General features: G+C 37.0%; 1 protein-coding gene across 1 annotated transcript in view; it reads left to right on the top strand.

Annotated features, from left to right (window-relative positions):
• The window catches only part of LOC5565053 (synapsin), a 169063-nt gene that overhangs the window by 21226 nt on the left and 135168 nt on the right, over positions 1-12669 (top strand). The window contains exons 2-3 of the mRNA XM_021849534.1: positions 2982-3212; positions 3328-3661. The gene's annotated coding sequence lies outside the window, so the exon portion shown is untranslated. The remainder of the gene's footprint in view (positions 1-2981; positions 3213-3327; positions 3662-12669) is intronic.

Genomic DNA, 12669 nt, shown 5'->3' on the forward strand with positions numbered 1-12669 from the left:
TTTGGAAATGTTTTACGTTAAAACTACAGATATTACCACAAAACTTACTAATGTCCCAACGCACAATTTATAAACTTCATTCGATGACAAAAAAAGCATATGGTAAAAAAAAAATTGTTTATTTCAATCAATGTTTTTGGACGGTTTTTATTCATTAAATTTATTTATTCATAATAACTGAATTCAAAGATATGTCGAAGAAATATTCTGTTATTAAAAATCGTATTAAAATTCCTATTTAATAACCTGTATTTATAACTAATAAAGCTGAGTATCAGGCTCGGTTCCACTAGGGACGTAACGTCAGGAAAATGAAGAATAATAAGAAGAAGAGTATACGTAACCTTGTTTTTATTGGTAACCTCTAAATTCGACATGCTGAGTGCTATCAAGGTGAAAAATTCATTCTACTAGTCAAAATCAAGATGGCGTCAAAATCCAAGATGGCCGCCAGATTTTATCACTCTAAATAATACTCCTATTCTTCATCTGACTCGAAAAATACACCAACTATTGAAAACTTGTATCTTTGTTGTACAAAAAATGATGTTTGCATTGATTGCACTCGCCATATACGTCAAAATCGTGGAACATGTTTTAGAAAATCGTTCATTTCATAGGGTAAATACCATTGCACACCTAGTTTCTGTAGCCTATCTTACGCAATTTTTCCTCAGCTTTCTGATGGTGATCTCAGAATTCAAAACGAGCGGTGCGCTAATGGTGAAAAAACGATTTTTCTAACAAAATTCAAGATGGCGGCCAAATTCAAAATGGCCGCCGGATTTTTTTAAACTTCAAATGAAAGCTATATCCTTCCTCTATACGATGCCATTAAGTTTGGTATGTGTTCCAAGGGAAATATGAGACATATCACATGAAGAAATACCCAAGATTTATCAAAAAATGGGCTTTTTTGCAAACTGTTTAGCTAGCTGGCGTACGAGGGGTCCACCAATTTGAGAAAACAAAAAGGACCACCCTTAAGTTTTATCGAAAGCTAGCGATCAGTGACATAAAATTGGAATTCTAACGATGGGTGCCGATGGCGGCCTGGTTTCAGCGAGAATTGCTCACTGTAAAGTTTCCAATTGACTTATCAGAATTGATTCACTCGCGAATGTGTGAATAAGTATTATTTTTACTGCTTGTTTGGTTCAGAAAAGTGAATGTGATGATAAATTATAGAAAAACAGTGATTTGGTGTGAAAATTAACTAAATCAAGAGCAAAAGCCGACACGAATGCCAAATGAATGGTAAAGTGTCGCTAATAAATAATAATAATAATAATAATAATAATAATAAGAGCAAAAAGACGCTGTCCGGGTTTGTGAGCCATTGTTTCTCTAGCCGGATATTTGCAGTGAAAAGTACTATTTTTGAAGAACATATGAAAAAAAAGGAAAGGTGGGAAAGTAGTGTAATCAATGATAACACAATTATTTTGCGCTGAAAAACTGCTTAAAACGCGATTGTTTCGGTGGCGCTGCAGCTCATGTTTAGCATCGAACTACAAAAATGAATGCAGGTAAAAAATGTTCTTATTAAACATAATGTTGTTAATTATATTATATTGTACAGTAAATGTATGTTTTACGTTACCGTAAAAATCATTAACTTGTTGATTTCAATGAATTTTGTATAGATATAGTCAATGTATTTAACGTTGTCCGGATTTTGATTCATGAGTGTCCGGCATATTGATTCACGTGTCCGGATTTAAGGACAAGCATTGTTTCATTATTTTAACAATTTACATGTTATTTTTGCTATTTTCCATGAAATTTTCTTCGTTTTTGTGGAGATGTATTCGTAAGCTAATTGTATGAATATCACACCTTAATCATGTGAGAAATTAAGGTCGTGCAAATTGAGCTAGAACATTTCGTGCCTCTTCAGCGTCCGGATATTGATGCACCACGGTATCTAGTTTTATTTTATATGTGTAGTAATCATTTACTATTGATGATTGATGTCCGATTGGTTTTTTTTCCGTTTAGAATACGATGGTCTTTTTCGATCTGTGTCACTGTTCGATCTATTTTCGGGAAAAATCGTATCTAGTATCAAACGAGCCAAACATTTTTATTAAAAATCCAGCAAATAAAAGACACTGATACGTTAATGCTTCCAGTGGGCATTTATGCCCTTTGAAGGAAGCACCACACTAGACAACGGACTAGCAGTTGCAACGCCCAGTGGCACATTCCTCACGAAAAGTTTACCGGCCTGAGGCGGGAATCGAACCCACACTCCCTAGCACGATGCGGCTAAACGCCTGGTGACACTAACCGCACGGCTACGAAGCTCCAAGATTATATATGACTATTCGATACTTATATTTCTCAGATGATCAAATGTCGCATAACTTATGATCTCGTCTTAAAAGCCATTGGTAACCAAGTGTGCTCGGTGTTTTGAGGCAAATAAAACTATCACAACTGGAAGAGGAGGATGTTCTTTTTATCATAACATTGCTAAATTAGTTTAAAATCTATTCGTTTGCTCAGTAATAACAAGCTACACACTTGATTACCAATGGGTTTTAAGGCAAGATCATAAATCAAGCCAGAAATGATTAGATAATATGCAATACCGATTTTACCAATGGATTTTCAATTATCCTTACATCCGTTCGTACTTCACACCCCTTCCATTATGACCACCAATTTTTACCCTTAGTGAGATTCAGGGGGTATATATTAACGTACAAGAGGACTTTATGGGAACAAAAACTGAGTTCCAGCTCTGTTTTAGAGGTTTTTTGGATTTTGGCAACTCGTCAAAAATTGCATATTGCCTAAAGCTTTAGAAACCCCATGTTTTAAATAAAACATTTTCAAAAAATCGTAAAATATAGATGCATGTCGGCGTCAATTTGTTAAACACTCTATCGGAAGGAAAATGTTCATATTAAATTGTACTTAGCGCATTTGAAATAGCTTTCTCATAAATCTGTTTTATTTCCTTCCTTTTTCAGATTATCCAACTAAAGTAAAAGCACATCAGGAGAAGCCAAACCAAACCGAAGATTAACTTCAAGTGATAGTGCAAGTGAAGAAGTGTATATCCGTCTAACGGAAATTAGTGCATAATTGTCGTATTCCATTAGGTCTACAGTTTTACACAACTCAAGTTCAATCAAGCAGCGATTCTGAAAAACAGCGTCGTGGCGTATTTACGTGGGTGAAAGCCAAACTTCAGTTCAAGGGTGAATTAGTTGTAGAATTTATCTAGATTTCAAAGTTTTTGTTAACATTATTTGTTTTCTTTTCCCCTGTCACGTGTCACGTCATCTCATTTCCCGGAAAACCTTGAATCGTCAGAATTATTGGCTCAATACCGAACGCATAAGACCCTTTTTGGTTGCTAAATAGTCATCACTTCACTAGAATATCATCACGCTATCTCGTTGAGATTGATAGTATAGAAAAAATCAAACCAAAACCTCAACTACACCAATAAAACAGCTACAACAAAAGGTTAGCTGTCCTACACGACAAATCGGTTCAATTAGAAAATAAAGCGAACGAGTAGCGAATCTTAAGCAAGGCAACTACTCATCCGGAGCGTGGTGTAGTTGATTCCCAACTTTTCTTCTCGTTCAATATTAGCGCCATATCTGACGCTGGGTGCGGGCGAATCTGCGCCCCGCCAAAGGTAATTTTCCGCATTACATGCATCCCTACTCAATACTGGCTATGTGATTTTTGTTTTTTTTTCTTCGTATTATTTTCAAACTCTTTTCTTATAGCTTTAAGCTTTGAACTTCTATCATAGAGTCGAGAATGCTTGTATTTCACGCTCTTATATGCTATATTTTTCCTTATCTGTTCAACAACAGCACCTTTAGCTACACAATATCATATAATGAATACACATCTTCAAGCAGAAGAAAAGCACAATAAAAAACAAAAAGCCACGATAAAGGATTCTTTTCTCTCTCTTCACACTTCGCATCATAAGTTCACCATACAAGCAATTGAAGCTCAGCATGCTTTTAACAGCTCGTAGATTAAAAGGAAGTGGAGAAACGGAAACCTGATTTGTATTGTTTGTGTGTTTGAAACTTATTCCACTTGGCTTTGCCTTCTATTGTACAGAATCTTATTGAGGTATTATTTATACCCAAAAAAACGTTATACCCTTACCTTGTCGGATGAGACTTGGTTAAAATAATAAATGATTCTAAATAAGTTAGTTTTGAACAAAATGCACTTTGTCAACAAGTGTTTATAATGCTACTACCTAGGCAAGAATATTGACAAAGATTCTTTCGATTAGAGCCCAGACAAACAGACGTCACACTTTCACCATTGTCCATCGACCACCTTTTTAACGGTCGAATAAAAAATATAGAAGGTGGCCAATCGACCACCCGTAGCGCTCGCATCGTTCACGTTCACGAAATCACCGATCTCTATATGGATCCAAGCTGAATTTTCAAAATTTTATCTCGGACACATTCACACTGATTGACCAGCCCACCCAAGTCTGCCGGTAGTTGATACACTTATTTACCTCACCTTACTTACCTATAATTTGCAGATTTAATACTCGTCATCAAAACACATAAGCGCCTTACATTCGAAAGCTATGCTAAGATGCTATCCAATATAACTTCTCCACACCCATGCTACACACAGCCAATTCAGATTACCGACCCCAGTAAAATTTACTGGATTTTGGAATTACGGTTTTTACAATTCGTATCCAGTATTAAAAATTACCGAACAAGCAAATCGTTATTGGCTGTGCATGTCTTTTAAAAGCAACAAAAATGATTGAGAGACCAATTTTATGAGTCGATTCGATCAAAATAGCTCAACTGAAGTCATTGTTGACCAAAATATGCGCTCGACACGACTCTTCTTTCCGTTTTTTGACTGTTTCCCAGTCACTCTATGTGACTGGATTACTATAAGAGTCGAAGGGCGGTTTCTGAAATATGTATGCTCAATAGACTTGAAAAGTTTCTGCTTCCTTATGCTTAAAAAGTATCAATTGTGATTGGAGATGAATTAGCCTATGGCTGAAAATCTTGATAATAATAAGTTATGATGAAAATTGATCTTTAAAGTTTGAAGTGATGTGGAATATGGTGTACACACGCCGTTTGAAATACTATGGGACAGGCCATCCTTTTGTGTTCAGTCCAAAAAGAGAACAATTTTTTTTCTTAAGTGGAATCTTCCCAGCTAGGGGAAATGAACCAATTTTCGACCAACCGGAAATCTGTGCCAATGAACTTTGGTCCAGAAATCAGATTTACGCGGAAAAAATGCATTTCGAGCTCTAGTTTTCTACAAGGTTGTAAGTGTCGTAAAACAGGGTTCTTTTGATAATGCGAGTTACTTTGATAGAACGGGACCCCCAGTATATTGTGCTTTGCCTTTATGGATGGATTATTGGGAAAGTTGTGTACTGTAATTTCGGGTGAAATTGATCACTTTCCACGGTTTTCCATGTCTGTTTTCTATGATGTTGCCAATTCCAAACAACTTAATGCAGGAAAACAAGTACGACGGTGAGCCTCATTGGTTTATATACTGAAATTTTCATACAGTTGTGATTTTAGTGCTGAAAATCGTCTCTAAAATAAAAAATCAAGGAATTCCATTTCGGGGTGAAATTGATCACCTGTCAAAACAATTACTGTTAGTTTTGAAAACAACTTTACTTATTTAATTTTAGCCTTCTGAATCCAAATATGCTCGCCAAATTCTTAACAATGTAAAATTTATGGAAATAACAAACAATTCTCGCGTTCAGTATCATAAGGGCGTAACTGCAGTGATCGATTTCTCTTCATCGATTTTCTCTTTAGCTAATTACTTGGTCGGGCGACTGTTTTCGACTGCAATGTTTGACTCAGTTGAAAGTATTCATCGTCCTTCATCGTACAGAACGATAAAATGTTTCGAAATTTGATTGAACTTCACGTAATAATGCAAAGAGAAAATCGACGAAGAGAAATCGAACACTGCAGATACGCCTTATGATACTCAACGCGAGAATTAATTTTCAACAGTACCGCAGAAAACGCCTAAATGTAGGCAATTTCCGTAGGAATCTTCTGATATCTATTAAAATTCAATTATTACAATAAAATGAACAAATTGGTACGAATTTTGATAAAAAAATCGTTTTGGGGTTATATTTCAAGCATCCTTACAAATTTTCAGGTTGACACCATGTTCAAATCCTTGTTTAAAACTATAAGTTTATTGATGTCTGCCAATACCACACAGAACACGATTATGAAATTTTCTATTATTTTCATAGAAATAAACATTCCTTAATACAAAAAGCTTCACAACATGCAATTCGGCAATAGTTAAAACAAATAACGTTCATTGAAATAGGTTGCATTAATTTCTGTGCTCTATTAGAGGGAAATAAAATCGTGTGACACAGTGATCAATTTCACCCTACTGATCAATTTCACCCGAATATACGGTATCGCACTTCGAAAGTTACCGAGCAGTGGCTCAAAATATTTTTCCATGCAGATGGTTCCACACCTGAAATGCTTCACGTGTACATTTACCCGACAAATTACGTAGGTATTTCTACCCAAATGCAGACTAGCACTTAACTGCATCTTTGCTACAACTAAATATAGTCGAACAAGCCTATTTCATGTAGCAGAAATACTTTTACAAATGTTTTACCAGTCAGTTTTTTTGTGAAACAAGTGTAACAAATAAACTAGCAACCCTGCTGAAAGCACAAGGTTTTGCTAAAACGTAAATAATTTTCATTGGCGCGAAACTGATTCACTCACTACCCGCCAACGGCGAAAACAAAGGGTTTGACGTTTCCGCACTTATAAACCCGCCCGCACTTGTGAAGTGCGTGGTGTCCAGAAAGGTAGGAACTGCACAATACATTACGAAATACTAGATGGAATAATAAAATTCGAGTAACACGAATGCAAAACTAAAAAGCATTAGTATGACACATTGTGTTAGAGCTATTTTCATTGAAATCGAGAATTAATTTGGGGTTTTTAGGTATTTAGTAAGGCGGCATCCATTTATTACGTAACGCTAAAATTGGAAATTTTCGACCCCCTCCCCCCCCCCCTCCGTAACGCTTTTGGTATGTAAATTTTTAAAATTTTGTATGAGTCGTAACGCTCGAGCCTACCCCCTCCCCCCCCCTTCGAGCGTTACGTAATTTGTGGATGCCGCCCAATAACATAAACACTAAGCTACTCCCAATCTTAAATAGGCCTTAACGGATACAAGACCTGGCATTAGACTGATTAAGAACCATAACTGAATAAACGCTTAAACCTATAATTCGTATTTTACTAAAACATCAGAAGTGGGATATGGATATTTATCTGCGGAGTCAATCACAGTCAGAAGGTGAAGTTTTGGAGAATCTGGGAAGTGGTCTTTCGTGGATCAGAGATGTAGTATTGCGAAACGATCGATCAAGCTAGACGAATTGTCCGCATTTTTGCCGTTCTTTTCCGAAGCACCCAACATCAATATTGTGGATCAGACACGAAAAACGTTTGATGTAGAAGAAGATGTAATGAAACTGACGATTTTCAAGCACCAAGGAACAATGTGAAAGCTTGGCTATCGTTACAACTGGATGTGTTCGAAACGAATTATTAAGAAACTATCACCCTAATAAAATCAACGTTCATTGTGTCCATCAGTCCGTTTCAAGCAAGGAACAAATTATAAATTCGTAGGAGGAGCACAGAAGAAACGTTTTTAGAATCCTTTATTGCAAAGAGAAACCTAGCTGTGTCGCTGAAATTACCTGCAGTTGAGTTGATTGAGATGACCGAAGGTAATATTCAGGTATTTAGTAATAACATGAACAATAAGCTGCTCCCAATCTTAAGTAGGCCACCTCATTTTGTGCGGCCCGCGAAGAGTTTCAAGCTTCTTCTTATATCGGGCCCTTTTGTAGCACAACCAAGTAGATGTTTCATCATTCCAAGGCCAATTATTACAATTATAGATGCTTCAGTTGTAAGCTATTTAATTTCGAAGATTTTTCACCAAAGTTTTTTAAACCTTCTAAATGTGCTTGCTTTCTTATAGGTGTAAAACAGGTTCATTTTCAAAAATTTAGCCAACATTTTTGAGGAATAAGTACAAGAAATCTGGGCAATAACTTTCTTTACCAATAAATGAACAAAACAAAACTCATATCAAGTACCTATGAATCATTAGTATTGTCGCATTTTTCTGTTTTGGTAACATTTTGTCCTGGATTCTGCAATTAACGCACGCTGTTTGTCTGTTGCACAGTTGTAGCACTTTGAACAACTGTAGTTCATATGTGACTAGCAATATTTTTCTTCACTTGTTACAAATTGGCTCCACCTCCTGCGCTTTTTTCGTTACATAGCTGTGAAATATTTCGTAGAGTTTGTTACACACAAATTGCTGTGATTTAAAAATGACATGGTATGCTACTTGAGCTTCGTTATGGCTAACGTTCACTATGGGAACGTGTTGTTCGAATAACACCATCAAGACAGCCAATCAAAACTACTCTGTTTTACGGTACGGGTTATGCTCTTTGTTTGCCGTTATTCAAAATAAGAGAGGTCCATAATTTCATAGGAATTAAATTGACAACTTTGTTATTTGTAAGAATTTTGGTTTATACCTACTACCCGTCATAAATACGGACTCGCTTGAAAAAGTATTGCAACACTCAGCTGAATATTGAAACACCCTGAAAAGTTTAGCATCACCTCAAAACAGAAACATTCATGATGCTATATCTCGATATGCTGATGATCTATAGTGGTGCGGTCTTCAGTTGTTCAGCAGATCAAAGACATTCGGAAAGCAAACAGTTTGGTTCGCAATTTTGCCGCTAGGTGGCACTAGTGAGCATGTAATATTGAGCATTTTAAGCAAGTTCCATCTTGTGATCCACATGAGATAGAAAGATCGAGTTTTCGACAAAGTTGTTCAGAAGGTCAAGGACATCCGAAAAGCAAACAGTTCGGTTTCGAAATTTTGCCGATAGGTGGCGCTAATGAGCAGATAAAAATGAGCATCTATATCATCATCCAGATAAGATAGAAAGATCGATTCTTCGACAAAGTTGATTATAATGTCAAGGATATCCGAAATGCAAACAGTTTGGTTCTAAATATTGCCGTTAAGTAGCAGTAGGAATACGGAAAACAGAATGATTTATATATGTTTCATACAAGTTCTATCTCATAATTTTGATAAGAAAGAACGTTCAAGTTTTTGGCAAAGTTGTTCAGAAGGTCAAGGAAACCCGAAAGGCAAACAGTTTAGTTCATAATTTTGTCACTAGGTGGTGCTAGTGAACATGTTAAATTGAGAATTTCAAGCTAGCTCTGTATTGTGATCCTGATGAAATAGCAAGTTTGAGTCTTCGACAAAGTTGTTCAGAAAGTCAAAGAAATCCGAACGTAAACAGTTTGATTCGTTATTCTACCGCATGGTGGCGCTAGTGAGCATGTGAAATTGAGCATCTTGAACTTGGAATTAAAGGGATGATCCCGTTATGGAACACATAATCAGTGTTACTAAGGTCCGAGGTTGCCACGAAAACCAACTTTTTCTCTGTTTCTTCAAGTCTTTGTCGAGATATGGAACATCAAGTTATGGAGGGTTGACTGTTACACAGCGCAACAAAAATTACATTTTTGCGTGTCTCAACACACTAAGCTCTTACGGTGAATTTCACCGTAATCTCAACAGCTGAAGAGTTCGGTGAAATAAAACACCGTAATTCCGTCGAAATTTTACGGATTCCGGTGATTTTTCACCGAATACTGTAAAAATTTACCGTACTCCGTTAATTTATTTCACCGAACTGTTCAGCTGTTGAGATTTTTACAGGAATCCGTAAAATAATTTAAGTGTGAAGGTTCAAATTATGTGTCTCTAGTAGATTTGGGGTTGCTAAATCTGATGCCGTTCTCAGAAATTTCCCAGCACGTCACAATTTTTAGCTACAGGTCGCCAAATTTGTATAAAACATTGATTTTATTGATGTTCACCTAATACTTGAAGTATATTTTATCAAACTTGTTTGTGATCTTTTCCACCTAGCATGAAAAAGAGGACTTCATTTTGAATGTATTTTGATTGAAATTGCACGATTAAAATTAGATTAAACCGATTTTTTTTTTCAATATGCTTGCAGTCTCCATACAAAATTCTTCGTTTCTCTTATATGGCAAAATATAATACTTTTCTAAACCATCAAAAAATAACTTTTTCGCGTCAAAAGTATTACAAACTTTCATGATAAGTGTTGTTATACACATAAAGTTTGAATTCTGTGGCAAATTAAGCAAATAAATTGCCTTACAAGCTGGGCTGAAATAGTCAATTTTCGCATTTTCAACAACCAATACCTCAAAAACTAGACGCGCTATGATATTTCTGTAAACGGCAATGGATTTAGCAACCCTTAATTAAGTAAATAGAGGTATTTTGATGCTGGAGACAAAAACTTGTTCCGCAGTATTATTAAATCTCATGATTTAATGAGATAGAATGTCCAGAATATTGTTCAGAAAGCTTTTGGCATTTGAAAGTGTAGGTGATTAATGTACGAATCTATCACATTCAAGTAATTCAGATCTGATGCATCTTTTAAAGATTCAGGTATGTTTTACTTCAAGTACGAGTAGTTCATGCCTGACGCAAGTCATATTCAAATTATGCAAGTCAGAACCTTCTCATATCCAAGTGATTCAGGATTGATTGACTTTAAATTCAAGTGATTCACGTTGATTCACTCAATACCCAAGTGATTAATGTCTAATTCACTTTATATTCATGTCCTTCAGGTTTGATTCACTTCATATTCAAGTTGTTCAGGTTTGATTCTCTCCATATTAAATAAATCATATCAGCTTCACTCCATGTTCAAGTGACTCAAGAGTGATACACTTCATATTCAACTGATTAAGGATTGATTCACTTTATATTCAAGTGATTCAGGATTGATTCATTTCATAGTCAAGTGATTTATGTTAGATTTGCTCCATATAAGTGATTCTTGTCGGATTCATTGCGTATTCAAGTGCATCAGGTCTGATTCACTTTTAAGGTGTGACTTACTTCATATTGAAGTAATTAAGGTCTGATTCAATTCCGGTTTAGCTTATTAATTTTTATTCAACTGCATTCTCCAGTGGAAGAGTTTAGGACTGATTCACTTAATTTCCTAATGATTCAGGTATGATTGCCTTCATGTTCAAATAATTTAAGACTTATTCACTTCATTTTCGAGAGATTCTGGTCCATTTAATTTTCACCAAATCATGTCAGATTCACCTAATATTTAAGTGATTAATCAAGAGTTTCAGGTTTGATTGACTTCATATTCCTAGTGATTAGTGTCTAAATCATTGGATGTTCCAGACTCCAATTTTCTATCATATCTGGATCAGAAGATAAAACTTGATTGAAATCCTTAATTTTATTTGCTCACTAGTGGCACCGACCGGATTTTTTTAATTCCGGTGTCCTTGAAACTCTGCAAAACTTTTCCGAAGACTCGAGCTTTCTATCTCATGTGAATCACAAGAAGAGCTTGCTCAAAAGGCTCATTTTCACATGCTTTCTAGCGCCACCTAGCGGCAAAATTGTGAACCAAACAATTATTATTTATTTAGTTGGTGTTACATCAATTAATTTGATAAAGCCTTGTTAACGATGTTACGCCAATTTAAACGGTCCAAGGCTGTGTCTCTCCAACTTCGATTTTGGCCTACGTTCTCCAGATATTGTTGCACCTGATCAAGCCAACTCGCTCGCTGTGCTCCCCGCCTTCTTGTGCCAACCGGATTCGACGCGAACACCATCTTTGCAGGATTGTTGTCCGGTAGTCTTGCAACATGCCCTGCCCAGCGCACCCTTCCGGCTTTAGCCACCTTCTGGGTACTGGGTTCGCCGTAAAGCCGAGCTCGCTATCATGGTTCATTCTCTACCGCCACATACCGTTCTCCTGCACACCGGCAAAGATGGTCCTAAGCACCCTACGTTCGAACACTCCAAGTGCTTGCAGGTCCTCTTCCAGCATGGTCCATGCTTCGTGTCCATAGAGGACTACCGGTCTTATTAGCGTTTTGTACATGGTACATTTGGTGCGGGGGTGAATCTTTCTCGACCGCAGCTTGCCCATAGTAGGCGCGACTTCTACTGATGATGCGTCTCCGGATTTCACGACTAACGTAGTTATCAGCCGTTAACTAGAATCCGAGGTAGACGAACTCGTCAACCACCTCAAAAGTATCCGCGTCTATCGTAACACTGCTTCCTAGGCGGGTTCTGTCGCGCTCGATTCCGCCTATCAGCATGTATTTTGTTTTTGACGCATTTACCACCAGGCCGACGGGTGTACAGGTCTGCCACCGCTCCAAATGTTCTACCGACAATATCCATATCATCCGCGAAGCAAACAAATTGGCCGGATCTTGTGAAAATCGTACCTCAGTTATTGAACCCGGCTCTCCGCATGACGCCTTCTAGCGCGATGTTGAACAGCAGGCACGAAAGTCCATCACCCTGTCAGAATCCCCGGCGGGATTCAAACGAACTGGAATGTTCGCCCGATATCTTCACGCTATTCTGCACACCGTCCATCGTTGCTCTTATTAGTCTTGTGAGCTTCTCCGGAAAGCTGTA

The sequence above is a fragment of the Aedes aegypti genome, chromosome 1 (genome assembly GCF_002204515.2).
Source record: "Aedes aegypti strain LVP_AGWG chromosome 1, AaegL5.0 Primary Assembly, whole genome shotgun sequence".
NCBI lineage: Eukaryota > Metazoa > Arthropoda > Insecta > Diptera > Culicidae > Aedes > Aedes aegypti.